A 14,559-nucleotide genomic window follows, 5' to 3' on the forward strand; every position below is an offset into this window, starting at 1 on the left:
GTACACAAGTGGTATGTGCAGATGTCGAAGAATATGAGGATCAACTTGTAGTCTTGTTGTCCAAATTGAGGAAGAAGACAATCCACAAGGAAGTCTCACAGTAGTTCAAGCCGTCAATAATAGATGCTACGTCCCATACCACCGAAGCCTGTCCAAAAGGCCTTCTATGGTCTTAAGCAGGCTCCCAGGGAATCAGAAGATTGATTCCTTTTTTGTTCGAACTGGTTTTGAGAGATCGGTTGCAGATCCCAACCTGTATCTCTTTCGGGAACGCGGCATGGTTACGATTATCATCCTTTATGTGGATGATCTCATTCTCACCGGCGGTCATGTGGAGCACATTGGCGTGATGAAGGCTGCCTTGTGAAAAGAGTTTGAGATGACCGACCTAGGCTTACTCCACTTCTTTTTGCTAGGCTTACTCCACTTCTTTTTGGGATTGGAGATCTGACAGACCCAGAGGGGGTTTTTTGTCTCTTAGCAGCGGTATGTTCATGAGTTGCTTGAGGCCTTTGGGATGGAGAACTGCAAGCCTATTACTTCGCCGATGGACCCAAATACAAAGTTAACTGTTAATGATCCTTGTGAGCCAGTTGATGCCTCGCAGTATCGGAAGTTGGTTGGTTCATTGATCTGGTTGCTGAACACCAGATTGGACTTGAGCTTCTCCGTGGGGCTGTTGAGCTCTTTTATGTAGACGCCATTGAAGTCTCATTGGGACGCAGGATTGCGGATCTTGCGGTATCTGCAGAGTACGAAGGATCTAGGACTCTTTTACACAGGAGGGGATGGAGTCAGACTCCAAGGATGGAGTGACTCAGATTGGGGAGGAGATCGAGACACGAGGAGATCTACTTCAGGTTACAGTTTTACCCTCGGCTCAGGGGCAGTTTCTTGGAGCAGTAAGAGGCAGCCAACTATTGCCCTATCTTCGACAGAGGCAGAGTACCGGCTGCTTGTGGTGCTGCTTGCGAGGTTGTGTGGCTGCGGAGGCTGCTAGGCGAGATTGGGTTTCCACAGAAGGAGCCCACAGTCATTGAGTGTGATAACCAGAGTTGTATAGCTATTGCTCGGAACCCGGTCTTCCATGCCCGGACCAAGCACATAGAGATACAGTATCACTTTGTACGTGAGAAGATCTTGGTTGGTGACATCTTGCTACTTTATTGTTCGACGGAGGACAATGCGGCGGACCTCTTCACGAAGTCTCTACCTCAGGCTACGCTCAGGCGGCACTCCAGCTCCCTAGGGTTGATTTCACAGCCAGGAGCTGAGAGGGGGTGTTAGAAGTCATCTCCTATCTTTATTAGACACCGGGGCCTCTGTTGTGGGTGTGCCCGCCCTTTGTAGGTGTTTTCTCATTTTTCCTCACTCCTCGTATTTTTTCCCCATTTTTCCGTATTTTTACCAAGTGTGGGAGGTAGTTTTCTGCACCCTGGCTGATTCAGATACTAGCCGACTACTGGTCAGGAGGTTCTGGATGCTGGCCGACTGTGCATGGAGCTGGTCGTGGACATGTAGGCCTAGTCGGCTGCCTTTTCAACAGGCCGACTGCATGTATGGGGCCATATAAAATGGCCCCATGGCCCCCACACCATTGTATCTTGTTTTCATTTTGGGATCTTGTGTATAGAGAAGAGTTACACGCCTATCTCTCTCCTTCTCTTGTGCTGTCTATTTTCTGCACTCTACTTACTCTTGTGGTCTCAGATTTGGTTATCATCTCCGCTGCGTATTTTGACAGTTTCTACCATTTAACCCTTGCTGTAAGTGCTCTTTGGTGAAGCACGTTTACCAAGCATCTAGCCTACTATTTTCCCCTTGATTTAGGAGCATCTCCTAGCATCTCTCCACGTTTGGAATCTACCTCTTTTAGGCCCTCAATCATCTCTACCACTTTATCATTTTAGCCCAGCTAACATTCCACTCTTTTCACCCAAATCCACCACTACAAAACCGTTCTTGTAAAGCCTATATAAGGCTCACTTTTGCTTCATACTTTTTTGCATCATTTCATGTGTTGAATCTCTTGTCATTTTAGTAGAAACATAAGTGTTATGAGTCGTGTCATTAACCTTGATTAATGTCACATTTAATCCACCATAATCATGTAGCTTAATTCATACACTAGCACATGCTTTTCTCATTGTGTTGTTTGTCACGTTTTATTGATGAATATTGGTGTATATAAAAGATGAAAAAGAAGTTTAGAAAATGGGAAAAAGGTTACTTAACCACAATCACATCTTTTTGTACAAAAGTTAATTAAGTTCACATAAATGGAAAAATTTGTGAAGACTCAAACTTTGATTTTTGTTTTTCTTTTATAGAGTCTGAGCCAATGTCTGGGCCAGGATGGAAGTACTCAAATGCAGAAGAGTTTATGCTGGAAAATCCCATCTCTGGAGTCTATGAACAGATGCAGTCCTTGTTGCCTATGAAGTCTTTTCTTGCCCAAACAGCTGTGATCTTGCAAGCTGATGCACATCAGTCTGATCTTCTAAACAGTGCTTGCTTTGGCCGCCCTATTCTTGTAGGACCTCAAGCTACCCTTTCTTGCAGTAAGTTCCCTCTTTTTGGAGTCCAACGTGGAAGGGTTTTGCATGCAACAGCAGCAATAGGCATATGGGTGTTGCAGCCATGCCAGCAAATGATCCTTTTCTTTTCTTGCTTTATTCTGAAGGTGATGGCATCAGTAACGGTTCACCATGCCAGGAGAATGTATCAAGAGATAGAACTGAAGAGATCCTGCTGTACGAGCTTGGTTTGGAGGAGGCCTTCTTCCTATGCTATGAACTGAAGTGTCTGGAAGTCTGCTGCAAAAGACAGCAGCAGGTAAAATTGCATAATTCATGTGGGGCATGGACCATGGTGCAAATCTCACAGTAGAATTGTTTGAAAATCGTTGGAAATTTAAAGGAAATGTAGCTCTAACCAATAAAGGGTTCATGTGATTTTTTTTTTCTGTACTCTCCATTCCCCATTACTGGAACCAATAAAGGGTTCATGTGAAGTTTTTTCTGTACTCTCCGTTCCCCATTAATAGAATCTTTGGAAGGAAGCCTAGTGCCTGTCCAGGAAGACTTGTGCAAGAGGAAACCTTAGTGAGAGCATACCAATGTTGCAAGGTACGGGTTGTGCCAGTTCAAAGGAATGGCAATCTCTCTGTGCCCACATACCACGAAGGTGTCCGTGTTTGCCTGATTTGCATTTCAAAAGGATTTGAGAAATAATCATGTAAGTACTCGTACCCAGCTTGCCTGTACCCTGCTCCGGCCTGCCCACTGCCTGTTTGGCCTACCCAGGCTGGTGGTAAAGCTCCTGCAGAGTGCGCAGGACCTGAACCAGCCTGCAGGTTGTGGAGTGGCTCTAATTATCTGGTCCATGGGTAGCCCGTACCTGACAGAAGCTGCTGGTCTCCTTCCAAATGGCCGGATGTGCATCATATGAACACTATCTGGAGTAAGGTGTGCCACATTTCTGGACTGCCGACCGTGAACCTTCACATGCTGTCAACATAAACATCCTTGTTGACGTTTCTTTTCTAAAAGGCAGAAGCTTCACAATACGCTTTACATCCATTCGGGAAATGGGGTGCCAGGGCCACCCCATTTCTAAATGGTGATTGTACTTGGATTGAATGGTCTTTTGCTTGATGGTGAACCTTTATATCAACCTTTGTTTTCTTTTAAAATCTGATTACCTAATTATTGGCTGATGACTGAAAGATTAAATGGCAGGGGGATGTGGTTCTGAATAATGATGACCTCTGGCAGCTAATGCTGAAGCGGAAACAGGGTTTTTTGCACTACTACAAGGCCTACTCTCATCTAAGAAGAAAAAACTGGATTGTTCGGACAGGGCTTCAGTATGGAGCTCACTTTATCACATACAGGCATCATCCATCACAAGTACATGCAGAGTATGTAATTTTGAGCTGTCACACATTTCAATGATGTTGATAAACTTGCACAGTACAATAGCATCTAGTCGCAGTATGGTGTGTGCAGGTATGCTGTGATTGTTGTTCCTGAGTGGGAGAAGCAGATGCAGTTGAAATCTTGGAGCCACATGCAAGGCATCATCTGACTTTGTGGCAGTGTAGCCAAAGTAAGCCCGTGAGCTTCATCTGTTTCTGCATTAGTTTGAAGAGTGAAGATCTAATTGCTATTCATGTAATTGCTACAGACTTTGCTGCTCCTACATGTTGTCCGGACGAAACTTGATGATCACCATCCCAGGTGTCTTGACTTCTACTCAATTCAAGAAATGGAGGTGAAACGCTGGCTTCCAAAGAAGCACCGTATGGACGGTAAAGCCAGAATGGCCATGGCCATGCAAACTGATGGATCCATGGATCATGCATGAGATGAGCCTTTGCTGATTGCTGGGCTTCTCTATAGAAGCTCAACTGAAAAAACAACAATCTAGTGGTGCGTGCAATGACAAATGTCTTGGAGGGTGGTTACCCAATTGTGTGTGTGAGTGTGGCTTTCCTTGAAACCAGTAATCCTGTGTCTGGTGTACTTAGTTGACAAGGCCACAAAGTAAGTCCCCTGTCAATTGCACCACATGCAAAACTTACCTTTGGAAGATAGAATGCCTTAAATTTTGTAGATTTTTTAAAGTTGAGAAAATAAAATTTAAAGCAGTCCCAAGACGAGGGGATACTTCTACTTATCACTACTCGTATGTTGGAGGTTTACTTTGCCATTACAATGTACATAGGTGTGTCAGTTCTACGTTGAGAAGGAGGATTGCATGATTCGTTGAAACGGAGTAGTGAATCCTCATTGTCGCGTATACCAGTTTGCTTTTGTTGCTTCTCATTCTTCTTCCCACATGAAATAAAACCAATGGTTGTGTATTTTTACATTGAGTGGGTCCAAATATCATTCATCCTTTTTTAAAACATACTTACTTCGGTAGCTTGGTTGACTATCCGTTTCTTTTCATATAGTAGAAATTTTGTTTGCTCTTCTGTACTTTCCACGAGGGAAGTCCAACCACCAATGACAAGTAAGAAATATATCCTCCTCCCAAAACTCATTGGCGTGCAAATTTGTGTACATTATGTTGCTAGAGGACTATTTTCCAAGACTTAACGGGAGATCGCCTTGATTTCTTAAGCTAAAGTGCATGCTCTAAGCCACTTACGTACACCACAAAGAGTTTACGCTATACAGTGTGATAACAAAGTATCGGAAGCCTGGTCAATAAGAAAGTACCTGAATATACATCTCTTGGATGCTTGCTTTAATCCAGGCTGCTTGTCAATTGTGAAGGAAGACTTCACTCTCTCGATTAGCTCGTCGAATGTGCTATTGAAGTACTTCCTTTTCATTTCGAGTACGGTGACATAGAATATATCGGGCAATTTCATTTTGTAGGTTGTCTATATTCCGGATACTAGAGGTGATTTGTTCTATAATCTGGCTCCACAACACCTCTCTTTTCAAGAACCTCTTGAAGTGCTACATGTCTACGCACATTATCCAAAATGGAAAAAGTTATAACCATTCCTAGATTGGCATGATTTCTAAGATTGTCATCACTACTTTGGCGATCGCACTTACCATGAGGCACATGATGTACGACCCGTCTGCATCCTTCAGTAGGTACAATAAACGACGCTTATCTACCAGTCCTAGAGTTGAGCATGCGAGTACCACCTTGTCTTTTGTCAAGCCTTTCGGCTTGTCATCCCAGTTCACTTGCACTAACAAACTACACAAATAGTACATGTTACATGCTCTTTGTGGTCAGACAAGCTTGGTTAATAAACTAGGAGAAGATACAGACCTAAAGAAATCGTCGCTATTAATTGGATATACCATCGTGGTGGCAAGTCTCGTAGTTGTTTTCTGACACCTTGCATCAACTTCGTAAAACACCTCTCTCCACTTATTTTAAAGGTGTCAGGATCCAAAAAATCCTTATGCTGGAGAGTTTCATGTAGCCCGGCTTAGTAGTCATCCTAGAAGTATGATATTCTATGGCGTTAGATTTATAGCCCGGTTACAATTGATTACAATTGATTCAAAGCCCATCAATACTAGAAGACATCGCTCGCTTGGAAAACAATTTGTGAGAGATGTTTCTCCATCCACTTCCCATCCTTTGGTGAAGCCCATCAAAGAATCGTGTCTTTGTTAGCATATCCGAGTGCACGAATCATGCATATCTTATCCGTCACATTGGGAATGCACATATCCATTCTCATTAATACTGCAAGTTTTAATGTTGTGTTTGAGTAATGAAGTTATATACATTTTAGTCTATTAAGATATAGCTTAGAAAACTCACTTGTTAAGTTGGGGGCGATCACCCAACAACACCTCTCCTTCATCATGTGTGAAAACATCCAAAAGGATGGCCTTGACAAATGGATGTCTTGAATTGTCGTGTGTGAATGCTGCATTGAAACTATTTTAATACACAAAGCTATACTCTGTGCATGGTACTAGAAACATATAACAACACTATACCTCTTTTGACTTCTTCCATCCAAGCGCGTAAGCGGTGGTTGCCATCCCATATGTAAAACACTTTTTGAGATAAGAACTCCCACTCTGTCCCTTTGATTTGATCCTCAAACTCTTGGTTTTTTCTCCCCCATATCTCATCCCGCAGACCTTTGTCACTTTCCATAATTTCATGTGTCGCAAGCGAAGAAGTTGCGATAAAACATATAAATGTTTCTTTTGTGTGCATGTAACCATGGTTGAAAAACTTAACACATAGCTTCGTGTACCATGCATTGAATGCATTGAAAGAATGAATGGATTCAACACCAAATGGCAAAGTGGAATGAATGGAGTAGGCATGCTTTTTTTAATCTGCAAAAGATGAAAAGATTACATAGTCTCTTTAACTAGAGACTTTCCAATTCATATATTCATTTGAGAGCATGTCATACCATCAATCTATCCAAGACCTCTTGTAGCATGTCAACATGCAGTTCGCTACCATAGTTGATAACAAAGGAATCTTGCTCCTCATGTTCGTCCTAATCATCCTTACTTGTTGAGAAATGTGATGCCAAATAGCACAAGGAGGAGATAGGGAGATAATTGATTAAACCAAGCAACATCAAAGTCTAGCATAAAGCGTAAGGTCCCCCCCTTCCTAAATAGGGAAAACCATTAAGATAGTCTACTAAGTCTAACTTGGGATAATTTCCTAGTTGTCGACACCTTGACTATGTAAGATACAAGGATACGACTAGTAGGTATGACCTAGTTCTATCTCGTAGGGGGAGCGTGGTCTCTTTAAAGGATTTCTAAAATCAAACCACTCATAGAATTGACTTTAACTCCGGCAACCTCTATTCTTAACTTCTAGAAACAACGCTTTTTTCCTCATCTATACAAGGCACAGCCACCTAGTCCTCTAGAGTAGAGATGCCAAGGGATTATTTATTTAACGTAGCGCTTTAATTAATTTATTGGAAAGTTACCCGACTAATCGGGTCCACCCGTCCATAGGATGTTGCCGTCAGGGCATTCCATCCTCTCACTTTCCACCCAACTCACGCGTCAATTTATTTTCTAATTAATCCTACCACATTTTTTGACATAAATAAACAATTTTCTTTATTAAAGGCCTTACACATGATTCATTTAAATAGTCTTTATCAATGATACACAATGTTTACAAACAAAGGTATTAATAAAAAATAGATACAATATTCAAAATTATTCATAGCAAAATCCAAGCTCTTTACTTTATTCTGTTTGATGATCTAGAATTCGGCCTTCCAGCCTCTATAGACTGGGCAATCCCTATTGGACTACTATAAGCCTCATCGTCGACAGCTGGCGAGGACTCAAGCTGGCCTGTCGTCCTCTCAGGCTCCATCGCTTGATCCTCCCGCCTCTCAGAGAGATGCCTACGCACTAGGGAGAGCTTATTCACCGCACTAGCCTGGGGCAGAACTAGGCAACATCACAATATTCACCTCCATTGGCGAAATTTTATTCTCCCAATGGTATGAGGGATACCTTGGGTCGACTCCGGGCCTCGCTAACGTCGCCGCCTGGCTACACAAGCACGAAAACGGGGTTAACGTCGAGGCGGAGAGAAGATATACCTGTACTTCTTAATTCAATCAAGATAACAATTTACAAACTAAACTCTAGAATATGACAGATTTTATCACTTTTCTTGAGAAAACAACAATTTCACAAAAATTTTGGTATAAAGAAAAGTAGCATCTTCTTTCTTAATTTCTTTAAAGTTAAAATTAAAGATTTAAAAAATCTCCTTTTAAACGATGACCAAGCTAACCTGGTCATTATTTCTTTGTGGGGCTCCCAAGGGGAGAGATGGGGCAGCATCTGGAGCAACCTCTCTAGACTCATTTTGATGTGCGTGTCTCTCGAGGTGATATTTTGGTGCTTTTGTGAAGGAGCTATTCTGCCCGCCTTCTTATAGTCCACGACGTTCACGAATCCAACGCTTCAGTCTGATCACAAATTGGAGCTTGTTTGCTCAAGTTACGAGCAAAAAACCCTAGGTGTGAATCACCTCTAAGAGGCTAAAAGCCCTTACTAAAGTCACCGCTAATGGGGGGTGGGAAGGTGTCCTTAAACTGGATTTGCAAGGAGAAGGCTGTAGCTAAAGGGAGAGGAGGGGGAGTCCTCCCTTAAGTCTATTCACACACGGGGTGGGGGGGGAGAGAGAGAGAGAGAGAGAGAGAGAGAGCAGCTAAGGGCACTCGACACTCAATGGTGAGAGGAGGCAAGAAATATTCTGCAGACGGCTTACTTGGAGATGGGCAAAAATGGCTTGCTGGAAGAGGGGTGGAGGGTTGTCGGGTACAGTACCGCACGGAGTGCCGGGTGTAGACTGTCGGGTACAGGCGCTGTGCAGAGTATCGGGTATGTGCAGAGCAGGGTGCTGGGGTGTCTCGACGACCACGAGGTACTAGGGGGTTTATATAGGTGCAGGTATACGGGTACGGGTGCACGAAAAGGATGGAAGTCTCTGACCCGAAAGGTACATGTGTACCATAGCTTTTGCCCACGCACAGGTACCACTCCTTTTCCCCCGAGGCCCATGCAAGCCATAGTTGGTGTACTTTCACCCCGTACACCATCCTTTCCACCCGTACCCGTACCTGCAATATGCCCTGAGAATGTCTCCAATTACTTGGTTGACTCTCTCACTCTGGCCATCGGTCTCTGGATGATAAGCTGTGCTGAAGCAAAGTTGAGTTCCCAAGGCCTGAAATAAGGACTGCGAGAACTTTGAAGTGAAATCAGAATCCTATCACTGACTATCCCTCTTCGGAACCCCTCCAATAGTGCACGCTATGCCAGTAGGTAGGGGAGTTTCCATGGGAATTCCAGCATTGGTACCAATGGACAGACTCACCATGTAGAACAACATGTTCATTCTATATTACCTCTATGGGAATGGTTTCTACAAATAATTATATCAGAACGGCTGAAGCCATTACAAGAACGATTGTAGCTAGAGAACCTGCTATTACATGATATAAGAAATTATAGGGTGTGGAGTATCTCCAAGGCCATGAACAAGTTTAGTGGTTTAGGTGATGCCCATGGCCATCTTGAAACCTTTGAATAAGTGTATGAAGCCTCGGGAGTGAATGATGGTGGTTATCAATGCATTTGGACTCACCCTTGAGCATGAAGTTGCAAAATGGTTTCAAACACGAACTAGAGGGCAAAGGAACATACAAAGATTTGAAATAATCATTTTTTATTACTTATGCACCAAGATTGGTGCCAAGTGGAGTTTAGTAAAGCAGCCTATGCTTAAGAAAAAGGAAGGAGTAATGATACAAGAGTACATTAACTGGGCCAAGTATCTCTACCTAGTAGGTGCAAGGGAGAGGTGTGAGGGAGACCCACACAAACTTGCTTAATTTCTCCTTTTCTAGAAATTTTACAAAGAAAAAGATTGCATTATGTGCTTCATGCTCTCAAGGCACAAAAATGTGTGTTAGATGCCATAGATTACGATATGAGAGTATATTAATCGGGCAGCCAAGTATCTTTACAAACGGGCCATAGACTACGATACGAGATTATATTAACTAGGCCATAGATTATGGTATGAGAGTATATTAATCGGGTGGCCAAGTATCTCTACAAGTTATATTAACTGGGCCATAGATTATGGTATGAGAGTACATTAATCGGGTGGCCAAGTATCTCTACAAGTTATATTAATTGGGTCATAGATTATGGTACGAGAGTATATTAAGCCGAGCCAAGTATCTCTATAACATATGCGAGCCTTGAGGAGAGACCCAACCAAATCCCCTTCATCTCTCTTTTCTTAAAAGGTCTACAGAGCAAAAGATTGCATGATGCACTTTATGCTTGAAGGCACATGACCCCATAGAATATGATGAAAATTTCATAAGCCCACCCCAAGGAAATACATGGCTTTGAGCCATCATTCAAAATGGGTTTTGAAAGTAGTGGACCAAGGTAAAAGACTGAGGAGAAGAAAGACAACCCTAATCTCATTGGCTAATTGCTATATGTTCCCCCAAGCTTGATTGCTATATGAAGGATGAATGACACTAGCCATTGGCTGATTGCTATATGTTCAGCTAATCTCTAAGGGTTAATCTTGTAGTAGGAGCACCATATTTTTCATTGGCCTCTTCCTTCACTAGCACCACACCAGCTGCTGTAACTCCAAGTCCAATAGTCATAAGAGAAGAGTCTAGACTTGTTGAGATGCCTCTGCCTATGAATGACACTAGCCATTGGTAGATAAGCGTCGTTTATTGTACCTACTGAAGGATGCAGACGGGTTGTACATCATGTGCCTCATGGTAAGTGCGATCGCCAAAGTAGTGATGACAATCTTAGAAATCATGCCAACCTAGGAATGGTTCTAACTTTTTCCATTTTGGACAATGTGCGTAGACATGTAGGACTTCAAGAGGTTCTTGAAAAGAGAGGTGTTGTGGAGCCAGATTTTAGAACAAATCACCTCTAGTATCCGGAATATAGACAACCTACAAAATGAAATTGCCTGATATATTCTGTGTCATCGTACACTCGAAATGAAAAGGAAGAACTTCAATAGCACATTCGACGAGCTAATCAAGAGAGTAAAGTCTTCCTTCACAATTGACAAGCAGCCTGGATTAAAGCAAGCATCCAAGAGATGTATATTCAGGTACTTTCTTATTGACCAGGCTTCCGATACTTTGTTATCGCACTGTATAGCGTAAACTCTTTGTGGTGTATGCAAGTGGCTTAGAGCATGCACTTTAGCTTAAGAAATTAAGGCGATCTCCCGTTAAGTCTTGGAGAATAGTCCTCTAGCAACACAATGTACACAAATTTGCAGGCCAATGATTTTTGGGAGGAGGATATATTTCTTACTTGTCATTGGTGGTTGGACTTCCCTCGTGGAAAGTACAGAAGAGCAAACAAAATTTCCACTATATGAAAAGAAACGGATAGTCAACCAAGCTACCGAAGTAAGTGTGTTTTAAAAAAGGATGAATGATATTTAGACCCACTCAATGTAAAAATACACAACCATTGGTTTTATTTCATTGGGAAGAAGAATGAGAAGCAAGAAAAGCAAACTGGTATACGTGACAATGAGGATTCACTACTCCGTTTCAACGAATCATGCAATCCTCCTTCTCAACGTAGAACTGACACACCTATGTACATTTTAATTGCAAAGTAAACCTCCAACATACGAGTAGTGATAAGTAGAAGTATCCCCTCATCTTGGGACTGCTTTAAATTTTATTTTCTCAACTTTAAAAAATCTACAAAATTTAAGGCATTCTATCTTCCAAAGGTAAGTTTTGCATGTGGTCCAATTGACACAACCACCAAAGACTCTAATCAATGAAAGTATTTGGCAAAATCGGTGCAAGTATAGACCTCCTCTAGCATGGCATGGAAGAGGAGAGAGATTAAGTGAAGTTGAGCAAGGATGTGTTAAGTTCTAAACATGCTTTAAAAATCATGAACAATTCTTACAAGTCATTAACCAACGAAGAGTGGTGATAGGGTACTACTAGGCCACTCTAGGTCCATCTTTTAGTAGGCTAATAGCGAGACTGGAAGCTGTTGTTGCATGACAGTTACTCTTACCTATCATAAGCATACACATAAGCCTCGACCTTCCCTTTGATAAGCTACACGGGACAGTGCATGGCATGCACAGGTAGAGGAGATATTATGTGATGGTGGGGACCTACTTTGTGGCCTTGTCAACAACTAAGTACACCAGACACAGGATTACTGGTTTCAAGGAAAGCCACACTCACACACACAATTTGGGTAACCACCCTCCAAGACATTTGTCATTGCACGCACCACTAGATTGTTGTTTTTTCAGTTGAGGTTCTATAGAGAAGCCCAGCAATCAGCAAAGGCTTGTCTCATGCATGATCCATGGATCCATCTGTTTGCATGGCCATGGCCATTCTCGCTTTGGAAAACTGTACTTGCTATACAACCATCCATACGGTGCTTCTTTGGAAGCCAGCGTTTCACCTCCACTTCTTGAATTGAGTAGAAGTCAAGGCACCTGGGATGGTGATCATCAAGTTCCGTTCGGAGGACAACATGTAGGAGCATGGACAGACTCACCATGTAGAACAACATGTTCATTCTATATTACCTCTATGGGAATGGTTTCTACAAATAATTATATCAGAATGGCTGAAGCCATTACAAGAACGATTGTAGCTAGAGAACCTGCTATTACATGATATAAGAAATTATAAGGTGTGGAGTATCTCCAAGGCCATGAACAAGTTTAGTGGTTTAGGTGATGCCCATGGCCATCTTGAAACCTTTGAATAAGTTTATGAAGCCTCGGGAGTGAATGATGATTACACGAGAATCAATGCATTTGGACTCACCCTTGAGCATGAAGTTGCAAAATGGTTCCAAGTGGAGTTTAGTAAAGCAGCCTATGCTTAAGAAAAAGGAAGGAGTAATGATACAAGAGTACATTAACTGGGCCAAGTATCTCTACCTAGTAGGTGCAAGGGAGAGGTGTGAGGGAGACCCACACAAACTTGCTTAATTTCTCCTTTTCTAGAAATTTTACAAAGGAAAAGATTGCATTATGTGCTTCATGCTCTAAGGCACAAGAATGTGTGTTAGATGCCATAGATTACGATATGAGAGTATATTAATCGGGCAGCCAAGTATCTTTACAAACGGGCCATAGACTACGATACGAGAGTATATTAACTAGGCCATAGATTATGGTACGAGAGTATATTAATCGGGTGGCCAAGTATCTCTACAAGTTATATTAATTGGGTCATAGATTATGGTACGAGAGTATATTCAGTCGAGCCAAGTATCTCTATAACATATGCGAGCCTTGAGGAGAGACCCAACCAAATCCCCTTCATCTCTCTTTTCTTAAAAGGTCTACAGAGCAAAAGAGATGCACTTTATGCTTGAAGGCACATGACCCCATAGAATATGATGAAAATTTCATAAGCCCACCCCAAGGAAATACATGGCTTTGTCATCATTCAAAATGGGTTTTGAAAGTAGTGGACCAAGGTAAAAGGCTGAGGAGAAGAAAGACAACCCTAATCTCATTGGCTAATTGCTATATGTTCCCCCAAGCTTGATTGCTATATGAAGGATGAATGACACTAGCCATTGGCTCTCCTTCACTAGCACCACACCAGCTGTAACTCCAAGTCCAATAGTCATAAGAGAAGAGTCTAGACTTGTTGAGATGCCTCTGCCTATGTTACCATCCCAACACGCTCCACTGAGAGTTACTCCAATCCATCAAGTGGGATAAGAAGAGGGAATTGCATCTAAGACCTTTACTACTAAATACACTTATGAATCACCTAAAACTCATAAACTCTAATATTTTGTCACACCTCTGGCAAAAACACAATGGTTGCATATAAGGAATACACTTCTTTGATGAATATAGAGGTAAGGACTTAACTCATTGAGACTAGAAAAGCCCCACTCTCTTATTATGCATGTGGAGGGACCCCACATAACTCATTGGCTAGAAGATCCCCACTCCCTTATTATGCATGTGGAGGACCTAACATAAAGGTTGAGTGTGCTAACAAAGCCTACAAGGATACCCCAATAGTGGTCAAGCCTACTCCCCTTAGAGACATGGTGTTTGCGGTGCATAATAGAGACTAGCAGAGCCCCACTCTCTTATTATGCATGTGGAGGACCTCACATAACTCATTGACTAGAAGAGCCCCACTCCCTTATTATGTATGTGAAGGACCTCACATAAAGGTTGAGTGTGCTAACAGAGCCTACAAGGATGCCCCAATAGTGGTTAAGCCTACTCTCTTAGAGAGATGGTGTTTGGGGTGTGATGTTGAGAATTTGTTCAAAGACTAGCCTTGTAGAGGCCATTGCAATTGGTAACTGAGGACCACATGGGCAATTGTAGCTCTAAACATATTGGGTGTTTTGAGAAACCAAAAAGTTGAGGATCATATTCTTACTCCTATAAATGCAGTGATGACAAGACCAAAGGCTAAATATGCCTAGCTAAAGAGGGACAAGGGTTCTTGTGATTTAG

General features: G+C 42.3%; 1 pseudogene across 1 annotated transcript; it reads left to right on the forward strand.

Moving 5' to 3' along the window:
• The first annotated feature begins 2,334 nt into the window (after positions 1-2,334).
• LOC147635494 (tRNA-splicing endonuclease subunit Sen2-1-like) lies at positions 2,335-4,939 on the forward strand (annotated as a pseudogene). The gene is made up of 5 exons (XR_015266659.1): positions 2,335-2,561; positions 2,684-2,835; positions 3,741-3,922; positions 4,011-4,110; positions 4,189-4,939. The product of XR_015266659.1 is annotated as a tRNA-splicing endonuclease subunit Sen2-1-like (transcript).
• Positions 4,940-14,559: the final 9,620 nt, after the last annotated feature.

Source organism: Cibotium barometz, chromosome 9 (genome assembly GCF_041138505.1).
Source record: "Cibotium barometz isolate CiBa-2024 chromosome 9, ASM4113850v1, whole genome shotgun sequence".
Classification (NCBI taxonomy): Eukaryota; Viridiplantae; Streptophyta; class Polypodiopsida; order Cyatheales; family Cibotiaceae; genus Cibotium; species Cibotium barometz.